The sequence below is a fragment of the Ctenopharyngodon idella genome, chromosome 14 (assembly GCF_019924925.1).
Source record: "Ctenopharyngodon idella isolate HZGC_01 chromosome 14, HZGC01, whole genome shotgun sequence".
Taxonomy (NCBI): Eukaryota; Metazoa; Chordata; class Actinopteri; order Cypriniformes; family Xenocyprididae; genus Ctenopharyngodon; species Ctenopharyngodon idella.
The window spans coordinates 32,633,348-32,647,038 of record NC_067233.1 but is presented as its reverse complement, the minus strand read 5'-3'; the positions used below and the strand labels follow the sequence as shown (position 1 = coordinate 32,647,038).

The 13,691-nt window shown below is 36.7% G+C and overlaps 1 long non-coding RNA gene across 1 annotated transcript; it reads right to left on the bottom strand.

Annotated features, from left to right (window-relative positions):
- Positions 1-6,374: 6,374 nt before the first annotated feature.
- Positions 6,375-12,978, bottom strand: LOC127494434 (uncharacterized). Its single transcript, XR_007924872.1, has 2 exons — positions 7,048-12,978; positions 6,375-6,791 (listed from the first exon to the last, which is right to left on the bottom strand). It is a non-coding gene; the product is annotated as an uncharacterized LOC127494434 (long non-coding RNA).
- Between the last annotated feature and the right edge of the window lie 713 nt (positions 12,979-13,691).

The following is a 13,691-nucleotide window of genomic DNA, read 5'->3' as shown; positions in this document are numbered from 1 at the left end:
TATGCTTGCAAGAGCAGCACCAGCCTGACCTGCAGCTTGGAAAGCTTTACCCACAAGCGCTGAGGTGGTTCTACAAGGCTTTGTGGGGAGGGTAGGTTTCTTTAAGGATGATGCTGATCCAGGCGAGAGATAGCTCGCGAGTGTCTCTTCGACCTGGGGCATCGTTGTATACCCCCGTGCCTCAGCACCCACGATAGTCGAATAAATCGACGTCAAGGGCACAAAGATCCGGGTAATATACGGTTTTCTCCATGAATTAGTTATTTCATCATGGAGGTCCTCAAAGAAGGGGAGAGACTGGCGTTGAGATCCCTCCCCCTGGCCACCGGACAGAAACCTATCCTCTAGTTTTGAGCGTTTGGGGGTCTCTTTTTCCTGTGGCCAGTCTAGCTGTAATCTGGCCACAGCTTGAGTTACTACCTCGAGTAGTTCCTCAATGGCTTTTTCATCATGTAAGGAATGCTCAGAGGCAGCATACTCAAAAAGAGATTCGTCATTCCCCGCGCGAACTGAAGAAGCACCAGAGTGCGCTTCAGGATCGTGCGAAGGGACGCGTGGATCAGGTGACAGAGCGGGCGAAAGGGCAGGATCCGTCTCCCACTCGTCAGCCAAATCCATGCGCGAGCCCCACAATCGTACAGTGGGTGCTGACTCTTGGAAATAAGCGAGACGAGCGTTGATATAAATATATATGTTCAATTCACTTGCAAGCAGAGATGAAAGAGGAACAGAGGAGAGAAAGTTCTGCGCACTGCCTTTCGAATCTAACTCCTAACAAGTGTTGAGGAAAGAAAGATGACAGAGCTTGCTTATTAACAGACTGAAATAGTACTGTTTGTAACACACAGAGATCGCATACACACAACTTTACAGAATAGCCTCTGAAGACAAAAGACCTGCTGATGCACCTGTGGCATATCTAATTATAGCCTCACTTACGACGCATTCCAATGACTTCACGCAAGGCTGTAAATATAGGTCATTTTCATTGACGTTGTTTTACACATATATTCACAGCTGGTCACGACTAAAGACGTTCCCATAGCGCTGATAAAGCAGCTTGGAGTGTATCCTTTGAAAGGTCATCGCTTCAGTGATCCTCTCGCTGCTCACGCACAAAAAAAGCTCAGCTAAACATCATCAGATTTGAAACTTCACTCATCAAACCCTGCCGCCACGTCCGCGGTTTGTTCGGCTCTCCGTTATAAGGTTTGTAAACTTGCCAAAGAAATATAAACACGCAGTCTACTCACTATATGTTCAAGCACATACTGTACATATTATCTTAATTTATTATACATTACTACGTTTTTACAATGTTTACCACTCAGTATGTCGCTAAGAATGATTTAGCCGTTTTAGCTTCAATACTAATGAATCTAATGAACTTTACGCTACAAATGGAATTCATTAATTTGTCTTAGATTTTTTTTTTAATCATTCAACGTAATTGTGTTCTCAAGGGGAGACACTACAGGCAAAAACACTGTTTTTTCAGGCACCTGTCAATTTTGAGATTTTGCACTTTTTGGCTTTTCATAAAGTGTTTTTTCAGACTGGTGGAAAGAAAACATCCAAAATACATTTTTAAGTGTATATCTTATAGCACTTTATCTATTTGCGTCTATAGATATCAATTACAGTAAATATCTTTAAAGGCCGTTTTCTCAAAATGAGTTTTCTCTCCTGTTCTGAGTCAGAAATCTCCACTTCAGCAGAACTTATATACACCAAACTTTACAGTTTTATTCCTATCTATATTCTGAAGGCTTTTACAGAGGGATTTGTTGATATATCATTCCTATCCTGAGTTATAGGTCCTTTTACTCAAAAAAACATGGCGAAAATAGATTTTTTAAGGCTATTGTCAGTATTCTCTAATTTACTAAAACACAAATTAAGATATCCAGAATCCTCTCTGTAAAAGCCCTTTCATCTAATATGTCAACAAATAGAACCAAGAATTTTAAACCTGGACCTTTCCAATTTCCAGATTTTGTTTTTGGAAATGTATGCAAATGAGCGTATATTTAAGTATATAAGGCCTCATTTGCATATTAAAACATAAATTTACACAAAACTTGTAATACATTTTTTTCTTATGTTTATGCCAGTAATAAACTGGAGAAGTTTCACAGTGATATCTTCTAATTTAAAAAAAAATCCCTATTCACCTGTAGTGTCTCGCCTCAAATTGCCAACATTACTATTTTAGCTGATACCTGTCGTCACTGGCTTTTGTTATTAGACATACAGAATAACACAAGTGGTTAATATAGCTTGGTCTGTTTTTGTTTATTTACTACGTTCTCTCAAATAGTACCATTTAAAGCCATTTACTGGCCAGTACATTTTTATCTTTTAATGTTGTGCATGGATATAATCAGCTTTGTTCTTTTGTTTCCCCAGAACAACCATTTCTGAAATAATCTGGAAATTTCAGAGATTTTATTGAATTAGAGTACCTGCACCACATGTGAGTCATTCTACGAAACCAGTACGATTTGGACTTACACATTTTTAGATTTTTTACCAAAATGTATTACTTTTCTGAACACCCCACAACATTAATGACATATTTAACTTCCAGAAAAACATATTTTTCCATTTTAGGCATCAAATCCCTATTATTATTGGTCATTATTTTAAGTTATGGACACTATAGGAGCTCTCTGAATATTATTATAAAATGTATTTGTGATAAAATCAGCATTTTCCTATTAATCAGATGTCCCTCACACTAATTCAGTAATTGCAAATATAAAAGTTACATAAAATCTCACACTTTTGCTATACTAAAGCCTGAAATGGGCACTTTTTGTGACAGCAACCTCATCATTTTTGATCAAAGGCTTAACTTCAGAATTTGAACTAAAATCAGTATTCTTATGATTGCTCTGAACATTTCAGACAGAGTTCAACAAACTTTAAATTACTTTTTCATAAACTTAAAAAAAATAATAATAATAAAAATGTAGGTGTGACGGGGTTGTGATTTTTTCCCAAATTGGCCACTGCTCTAAATCTAGTGAATAAATGGAGAGCACATGGTATGCATGATATTAAGAAATCATGAATAATGTTGAAATAACAAAGATAATTTTCACAAGTGATAGTTTTCTATCTTTAATTGATGTAACGGGGTTGAGTCGTTAAGCTTGACAAACACAATTTCACAACATAATTTATTTATAATTGTTAAAGAAGGTGGTAACAACACAATGTTGTTCAGAAGACTTCTATGATGTCACTTCCTATTAATGGTGTCACATAAGTATCGGTGCATTATTTTTATAGGGGGAGAATGGTTTGTGTAACGGGGTTGAGGGGTTACTGAGGTACGGAACTAAATAATGTGTTTAATAAATTTAATAAATAATAAATAATCATGAATTTACTTAGAAAAAAAACATTACCAGCAAAAAAGCACAGATGAATATTTATGGGAATAGCAAAATGTATGGACTTTTTTCTCATTTTATTATTCATATCCCAAGTACACTTTCATAGAAGGCCTTGAGAGACATGACAAAATAGGTGGTGTCAACTGAAAAAAACAAAATAATTTCTAATATAAAGATAAAATGTATGTCATGTTTTAAACATTATTAAAGGAGACATTACAAGTCAATTAATACAAAAAGCTTTTAAAAATTTATTTTGGTGACCCAATAGATAAAATACACTGAAAAAGATCAGAGGGACTCAAATCGTACCGGTTTCGTGGAAGGACTCAAGTACTGTATTACTATTGTATTACTATTTTCTGTGTGAAATTGTAGCCTATTTGACTGTGTACTTGTGTTTTTTAATGTATCCTCTTTACCTACCTACTGTAAATCTAATTTCAGTGACAGTTTGGGAGATATTCACTGATCAAGGAATGGGTATAGAAAACTTCAAAATTAACCATCCATACACTATATTCCTAGCTTTTAGAAGCCATACAATAACTATTTGTGATGAACAGACAAAAATTTAATACATTATTCTCTGAAAATCTTCTCTCATGCTCTCAAATCTCATTCACATGAATCACGTTACACAGATAAATGAAATGACAGGTTTGGCATCAATGATGCTAGATGCCTTTTTCTTATGCTTTTGAATTTGAATATAAGACATTTGAACTTCAAGTTTAGTCTTTTTTTTTTTCTCTCTTTTTTTTTTTAAAGATATTGTATGGTTTCAGAACACAACTTATAACACATGAGTTGTGGACTTGTATGATAATTTTTAGAATCTTTTCTTGGACATTTTTGGAGCTTAGAATATTTATCCATTTTTACATAGATTGATGCATTGAATTGAACGAGACGTACTGATTTATGAATGATTTACACATTTTTTTCTGCTTGTGTTTCATGCAATGAAATTGAACGGTGACTGCATTATGCCTGAGATCTGCTTTTGGGCTCCACAGACAGAAAGTCAAACAGGTTTGGAATGTCACAAGGCTGAGGAAATTATTTTAATTTTACAGCTATCACTTTAATAATGTTACTAACAGTCAATTTTGTACTTTGCAGGGATCTTAGCCTAGTATGCTGAAACACAGGTTTAAACAGGAATAAAAATCCTCCTGTAGACCTGAAAATCATTGAAGTGCCTGGACCATCTACCAGAAAAGAGGAAAAAGAAGCCTAGCAGAAAACAAAGCTGCTACACCTTTTTACTTTTCGGACTCATTACTCATTAATGTCCCTTGTAAAGATTTTATTATTGATTGGATTTTATGTTGCAGCGTGTAAAGGTGCCGCCACATTTGTGACATTTCTGTGAAATCACACAGGCAAAAAGGTCTATTGACCATTATCAGCAATGTAGCGACCTACTATATGAAGCAGCTCACATAGGAGTCACTTTCAAGCAGCTTTCTGTTGTTCAAATCTGGCGAATTTGAGTGACCAACTTGGACCCACAGTGAAATATTTGACCATACACAAAATTAATGATTGTGTGGATTTCTATTGAAATTACTGGAATTTATTCGCCAAACAGCAGAAAATTTGACTGCACCTTAACTCTGTTATAAAGGGAAAATGTTATCTGCTTGTTGTTATGTAAGGAATACTGAGTGTATATTAGCGCTATTTGTTGTTTTCTTTTGGCATCTGATAGAGCTTTTGGACCTGGAAACAGTAACATCAGACTTAACAAGCAGATTGAGACACAAATGTTTTAAAGTTAAAGGGTTAGTTTACCCAAAAATGAAAATTCTGTCATTAATTACTCACCCTCATGTCGTTCTACACCAGTGAACCTTCACTGATCTTCAGAACACAAATGAGGATCTTTTTGATTAAATCTGAGAGATTTCTGTATCTCCATAGACAGCTATGCATCAACCACTTTGACGCTTCAAAAAGTTCATATAGAGATCATTTATTTGATGAACAGTTTGAATTTAGGCTTATATTCACATATAAACATTCATCAGCTCAAACATCAGTTGTGGTAAATGGAAGTATGTTTGCTTAACGTGCAAGAACCGATAAGGTTCATTCTTGTGTTACGCAGCACGTTTGAGCTTCACCCAAGAGGTTTGTTTTCGCACGTCAAGCTTGGTCACTTGAGCTTCTGTTTATTTTCGCTGATCAATGTTTATATGTGAATAAAAGCCTAAATTAAATCTATGCTCTCAGGTTTTATCAAAAAGATCTTCATTTGTCTTCCGAATGTGAATGAAAGTCTTACGGGTTTGGAAGGACACGAGGATGAGTAATTAACAGAATTTTCATTTTTGGGTGAACCATCCTTTAAGTATTCAAAATTTATTTGATGCACATTTTTAATTAGGGTATTCAAGATGTTAAAGGGTTAGTTCAACCAAAAATGAAAAGTCTGTCATTAATTAGCACCCTCATGTATATTTGTGAGTAAAAGCCTAAATTAAATTTGTTCGTCATATAAAGCGATTGAGTCACTTCAGAAAATTGGGACTAAACCACTCAGTTCATATGGATTAGTTTAACAATCTCTTTATGAACTTTTTGAAGCATCAAAGTGTCAGTTGTGTAGCTGCCTATGGAGGGACAGAAAGCTCTCAGATTTAATCAAAAAGATCTTCATTTGTGTTCTGAAGATGAACGAAAGTCTTACGGGGGTGCAGAACAACATGAGGGTGAGTAATTAATGACAGAATTTTAATTTTTGGGTAAACTATCCCTTTAATGTAATTTTTATTACATGGAACATTTGTGTTTCCATGCATTTTGTTGAGATGTCTTTTCTTCTATAGCCTATTGTATATAAATGGTTGATGTTTGAAAGGAACTGTATTGCACCAATTACTACTACGGTGCCAACCGTCTCAGAGAGTCGATTACCACATCTGATGTCCAATGGCCACGAGAGAAAGAAAGAGGAGGCAGTTGTACTAAATTGTACTAATTTACTCTTTAAGATGTTGAATATCAATAATCAAATACACTGTGTACATATTCACAATCAAAACAGATCACAAAATAGCAAATAAAACATACATATAGAGAGCGTAGGCCTACGCAAAATAATAAACAAACTGAATTATTTAACAGATTTGGATTTCAAGGATACAGATGGAGGCTGGTTTCACAAATATGTAGTGAAAAACAATGAGTGCAACAGTCCGTGTTGGTCTCTGCAGTTCTTTAAGGCGCTCAGATGTCAGGATAGCGATGTGAAGCTGGTCGTTAAGCTGCAGTCTCAGGTGCCCTGATGCACGATGTATCGTCGGCGATGAAGATTGCAAAGTCTATGATGTGCTTTATTGATTTATCCCGTTGCTGTATATGACTCTAAATGTGGTTCTATAATAAGCAAATAAACTTAATTAGTAACAGAAAACTGCATAAATGTGCGATGACATTAACAGCACAACAGAAATTGCTGCGTCATTGTAGCTGTATAATGGGCGATCATTCTCGCCATCATAAAAATGCTATACTTCACATAATCAAGGAAACACTCATTTTACATAAATAATAATCTAGCAGCGGTATATCAAGTTAAACAGTGAATAAATGGCATAATAATAATATAATGAACACTCAAAATGAAACTCACGGTCTTCAATGACGCACATTCCAGAATCGTCATGAAGGAAACTTCAACGAGAAGTCTGAGACAATTAAGCATCATCCACTGCCAATCGAGATCACAAATATTCTCCCTGCAGTTCACAAAGTGAGTCGCTACAGAAAAGATCTTCATTTGCATAATTTTGCTGCTTTTCAGAGAAGACTGCAGAACCTATGCTTTCACTCTACTGATCACGCATTGAAACTGATCCGCTCTCGCGCGACCACCAAACAAGCCACGCCCTCTCAATTCAAATCAATGACCAACATAACAGCTGTACAGCCCTTATAAGAAAAGAACACAAACTGAACATGGGCTTTTTTACAGTTGATTATTCCTGTTGCTTATGTATGTAAACTATTTTTCAAATGTGTATTGATATTTGGCCTATTGCTTTTTTTTTAAGTGCATGCCGTATGTATTAAAATGGATCTTAATGCAATAAACTATTTTTCTGGAGGCACCCAAAGAGGTTCCACACAATGCTTCATATAAGGGTTCCTCAGGAAACCTGGGTGGTTCCTCAGAGAACTGTCCCTTTTGAAAGGGTGCCTAGAGGATCTACAGACGGTTCCGCCAGTGTGGCAAAGTGAAGAACCCCAAAAGTTTCCTCCAGGCACCTTTTATTTTTACAGTGTAGAATCAATGTGGATGTGTTGTGGATGTGTTGTAGTGTCTTCTGCATTGTAGCAATATAACCTCTCAGGTCTCAGATGATGCATCAGCCAGACAGTAGTCCATATTTTGACTTTTTGAACATATTTCTGGCAAAAGAGATCTCGGACATTAACATTCTATATATACTCAATGAGTCTTTCTGATGATACATCAGCCATAGTCCTGATTTGACCCACTGAACACATTTCTGGCCAAAGAATCCACAATCTTGAACATATTTGACATACTGAAAATATTTTAGGCCAAAGTGTCCTCAATCTTAAAATTTCTATACATACTCATTGGCTCCTTCTGATGTTACATGTTACATTAGTCACATAATTACATAGTTACATCAGTCAGCCAGTAGTCCATATTTGACCTACTGAACTTATTTCTGGCCAAAGATTCCACTATCATGAACTTTCTATGCATACTCATTGACTCCCTCTGATGTAACATCAACCAGACATTAGGCCATATTTGACCTACTGAACATATTTCCGGCCAAAGAATACTTGATCTTGATATCTACTCTTTGAGCCTTCTGAAATTTCATCAGGCATACAGTAGTACATATTTGAACTTGTGAACATATTTTTGGCCAAAGAGTCCACGGACATGAACTTTCCATATATACTAATAGACTCCTTCTTTCATCAGCCAGACGGTAGCCCTACTGACCTATTTGACCTACTGAACATATTACTGTCCATTACTGTGTCTCGAAATTTCTATACATACTCATTGGCTCCTTCTGATGTTACATCAGTCAGCCAGTAGTCCATATTTGACCTACTGAACATATTTCTGGGCAAAGAGTCCACGATCATGAATCTTCTATACATAGTCATTGATGCCTGAGTATGACTAGAATCAGTCATACAGTAGTACATATTTGTCCTTTTAAACATATTTTTGGCCAAAGAGTCCTTGGACATGAACTTCACATATATACTAGTGCACGTCTTCTGATGTTTCATCAGCCAGACAATAGTCCTTATTTGACCTACTAAATATATTTATGGCCAAATATTCCATGATCATGAACTTTCTACGCATACGCATTGACTCATTCTGATGTTACATCAGACAGACGTGAAATTTTGTCATATGTATAACTTTCTATACATATATCTGTCCAAAGTGTCCTGCATTTTGAACTTTCTATACATATTGGCTTCTTTTGATGTTACATCAGCCAGACAGTAGCCAATCTTTGAACTACTGAACATATTTCTGGCCAAAGAATCCTCTATATTGAGATTTCTAAATATACTCAATGACTCCATCTGATGTTTCATCAGCCATAGAGTAAACCTAATTTGACCTGTTGAACATATTTCTTGTCAAGAAAACCTGGACCCTTAACTTAGTATACATAGTTATATCAGTCAGCCAGTAGTCCATATTTGACCTACTGAACTTATTTATGGCCAAAGATTCCATGATCATGAACTTCCTATGCATACTTATTGACTCATTCTGATGTTACATCAGACAGACAGTTGTGTAAATTTGACCTATTGAACATATTTCTGGCCAAAGAATCCTGCATCTCGAACTTTCTATACATAGTGGTTTCTTCTGATGTTAAATCAGCCATAGAGTAGACCTAATTTGACCTATTGAACAGGTCCTGGACCTTTAACTTAGTATACATAGTTACATCAGTCAGCCAATCGCGTTCCGGGAGGGAGAAATGGGAACACGGGTGCACTGCTATGCGACCACAAAGGGCACTTTCACTTTCGCGATCAAAGGGGCAAGGGCTCGAGCCCCCCTGCCCCCCGTGCACGCCACTGTTCAAGATAGAACAGAAAGCCTCAGTAATTAGCTATTAACTTAACTAACTGGATTTAACCTTGTGATAAACATGCGAGTTTGCAAAATAAATGAAACTGTCATCACATAACAACGGCCAACAGCATTTCCCAGTTTATCAATCAAACATTGACAGATATGAGCAGCAAACCAGCTATTAAACATAAGGCCCTTAAGTAATATTTTAAACATTAATAAACGTTTTAACGTTACCATTGTTTGTAGAGAAGATATAGACTTTTTAAACGTGTGACTTTGATTGAATTACATATAGATTATGCATTTCATTTAAAAGTAAAACGTCCAGCAGTCAAACACTTGATCACGCAAATATTTCAGACTTAATAGTTTGTTTGTTTGTTTTTTACGATAATTGTAGTTTTATTCTTATTTTTTATTCTTAATTTCATTACATATAAATTTTTTTCCCTCCATTTTTCATTTACACAACAATCAACATAAATATTCACATATCAACACAAACAACAACAACAACACAGCCTGTATACAGATATTGTGCTTTTACAATATGTGCACAAAGAAAAAAAAAAAGAGAGAATCACATCAGTAAATCTGCAAAACCTGACATCAGCATCAGTTCGTTGACTTACAGTTATAATTGGTTTTGAAGATAATTTATGAAAGGACACCACATGACAGTGAACTTAGACCCTGAGCCCCTTAAATGAAGTCTTATTTTTTCCAAACTCAAGAATTGTAACACATCTCTGGCCCACTGTTTAAAAGAAGGAGGGAGGGACTGTTTCCAATTAATCAAAATCAAGTGCCTTGCTAACAGAGAAGTAAAGGCTATACAGTCCAATTCACTTTTTGACAAAGTGTTTTTTTCACACACAATACCAAAGATGGCGGTTAAAGGATTTGCACAAACATCTTTGCTAAATATTCTAGAATAAGATACAAAAATCTGTGACCAAAAAACAGACTAGGACATAACCAAAACATATGAGCTAATGTAGCAGAGGACTGCTTACATCTTGTACAAGTGGGGTCAACAGAGGAATACATCTTTGCCAGCTTGGCCTTGGATAGATGAAGTCTATGTACCACTTTGAATTGAATAAGGCTGTGTCTAGTGTGATGAGGTGGTCTTTCTCCTACACTCTGCAATGTGGTTTGCACTTACACTAACGGCTCAGTCCCTGGCCGAACAATGAATGCACAAACACAAATGCTGGTTTGGTGTATTTCTTTTTTTACTGCAGGCTGTAGACTGTAGAATGAAATAAATCACCCTTTAGTGGTTGCATTGCTGCAGGCAAATACATGACCCACTGCGTGCAGTACACATTGTAACTGCTGTGTTGCGTCATCTCCCGTAATATCGAACATTTATGCCTGCAGTTCTCACACAACCCACATGAGGGCACCAGTACAACATGAAATTAACAGCTGCTAACTCTGTTACACTTACCCCCACTGAATTCTGCTGAATTAAGGCAGCGGTTAGTACTCCAAAACAAAACACCCATCAGTACATTTGCATACACAGTACACACATAGAGATACCTACAGGTAAGCCAAACACAAGGTTATCTCAAAAGATGAAGTAGAAAGAGAGGAGCGCCAATCTCTCAGACCAACTTCTTGCAGTAAGATGCTCATATACAGGTGCTGGTCATATAATTAGAATATCATCAAAAAGTTCATTTTTTTATTATAAATTATTTTTAAAAATGAAACTTTCATATATTCTAGATTCCCTACATGTAAAGTAAAACATTTCAAAAGTTTTTTTTTTTAATTTTGATGATTAGAGCGTACAGCTCATGAAAGTCCAAAATCCAGTATTTCAAAATATTAGAATATTTCCTAAGATCAATCAAAAAATGGATTTGCAAAACAGAAAAGTTCAAGTTCTTTAAAGTATGTTCTTTTGTGCACTCAATACTTGATCGGCAGGACATATTACAGCAAATGACTTGCTCCTAGCACAAATTACTGCATCAGTGAAGTGTGGCATGGAAGTGATCAGCCTGTGGCACTGCTGAGGCACTATTGAGCCTTCAGATCATCTGTATATTGTTGGATCGACTGTTTCTCATCTTTCTCTTGAAAATATCCCATAGATTTAGGTCAGGCATATTGGCTGGCCAATAAAGCACAGTAATATCATGGTCAGCAAACCACTTGGAAGTGGTTTTTGCACTGTGGGCAGATGCTAAAGTCCTGCTGGAAAAGGAAATCAGCATCTCCATAAAGCTTGTCAGCAGATGGAAGCATAAAGTGCTCCAAAATCTCCTGGAAGATGGCTGCATTGACTTTGCACTTGATAAAACACAATGGACCAACACCAGCAGACGTCACGGCCCCCCCAAATCATTACTGACTTCAGAAACTTCACACTAGACTTCAAGCAGCTTGGATTCTGTGCCTCTCCAGTCTTCCTTCAGACTCTGGGACCATGATTTCAACATGAAATGCAAAATTTACTTTTATCTGAAAAGAGGATTTTCGACCACTGTTCACTGTCCAGTTCTTTTTCTCCTTAGCCCAGGTAAGATGCTTCTGACGTTGTCTCTGGTTCAGAAGTGGCTTGGTAGTCCTTTTCCTGAAGATGTCTGAGTGTGGTGACTCTTGATGCGCTGACTCCGGCTTCATTCTACTCATTGTGAAGCTCTCCCAAGTGTTTGAATTGGCTTTACTTGACAGTATTCTCAAGCTTGCAGTCATCCCTGTTGCTTGTGCACCTTTGCCTACCCAATTTCTTCCGTCCAGTCAACTTTGCATTTAATATGCTTTGATACATCACTCTGTAAACAGCCACCCCATTCAGTAATGACCTTCTGTGACTTACTTTCTTTGTGGAGGGTGTCAATGATTGTCTCCTGGACCATTGCCAAGTCAGCAGTCTTCCCCATTAGTGTGGTTTCAAAGAACAAGAGATACCCGGAATTTATACTGTAGGGATGGTCATTTAATGAAACTCAAATGTAAATATTCTAATATTTTGAGATACTGGATTTTGGACTTTCATTAGCTGTACGCTCTAATCAACAAATTAAAAAAAAAAAACTTTTGAAATGTTTTACTTTACATGTAGGGAATCTAGAATATATGAAAGTTTCATTTTTTAAAATAATTTACAATAAAAAAATGAACTTTTTCACGATATTCTAATTATATGACCAGCACCTGTACATCTCACAAAACTCTATACCAGGGTATATAGTAAGTAAGCAAATAAAACTTTCACAGAACAAGGTATGTCATACAAAAAATAAATAAATAAATAAAAACATTGTTTCTTGTGTATTCTTATTCATACATCCGTCTTATTTGTTTACAAACATATTGAACAACAAACAAATAAAACAAAGAAACATTCAAACAGACTGAATTCCGTGATTATGCACTGACACAACATTTTGTCCAGACATAGTGCACAACAGTCTATTCACAGCTTAATGAAACGTCCAAAACGAGACCTGCGCACAAATGTCCCAGTGTCAAAAACTGGTACATCATCAGCATCAACTTTAGAAACATCAGCTGAAGGATTTGAAATCACAAAATGTTCAAGACTCAAAGATTCAACCCTAGAATTCAAACTCCCAGTAACACTTGAACTATCAGACAGTTCATTTTGTGGACTCACAGACACATTGCTCAAAGACACAACTGATCCCAGCTGTGAACATTTATCAGGCAACCCAGAAGCCCAGTCAGAGGTTCTAGCACAACTGTCAGTTGTTGCACATGAGACATTAGCATCAAGAGACAACCCATCATCAGGTCTAACAGACACTGAATCCTCATGAGTCTCTGCCAACCAAACTAGCCATAGACTCTGGACCATTGGTTTTGTCACATGAATCAGTCACAGCCGAAGATGAAACTGTGTCGGATACCGCACACTCTGCATTGTCCAGTGGCAAAAAGTTCACAGGTAGCAAAAGGTTGCGATGCACAACCTTTTCCTGACCAGTGCTCGTATCTCTTATCTTGAAAATGTGAGTGTTGACATTTCTATCCACCACGACAAAGACGGCGGACATCCACCTGTCAGCTAGCTTCCACTTACCTCTTCCAACCTTGTTTGCTGGAAGAACACGATCACCAACATCAATGTCCTGACCTTTGACTCTCCAGTTGTAGAGCACTGCATGCCTGGACTGTTCCTTCGA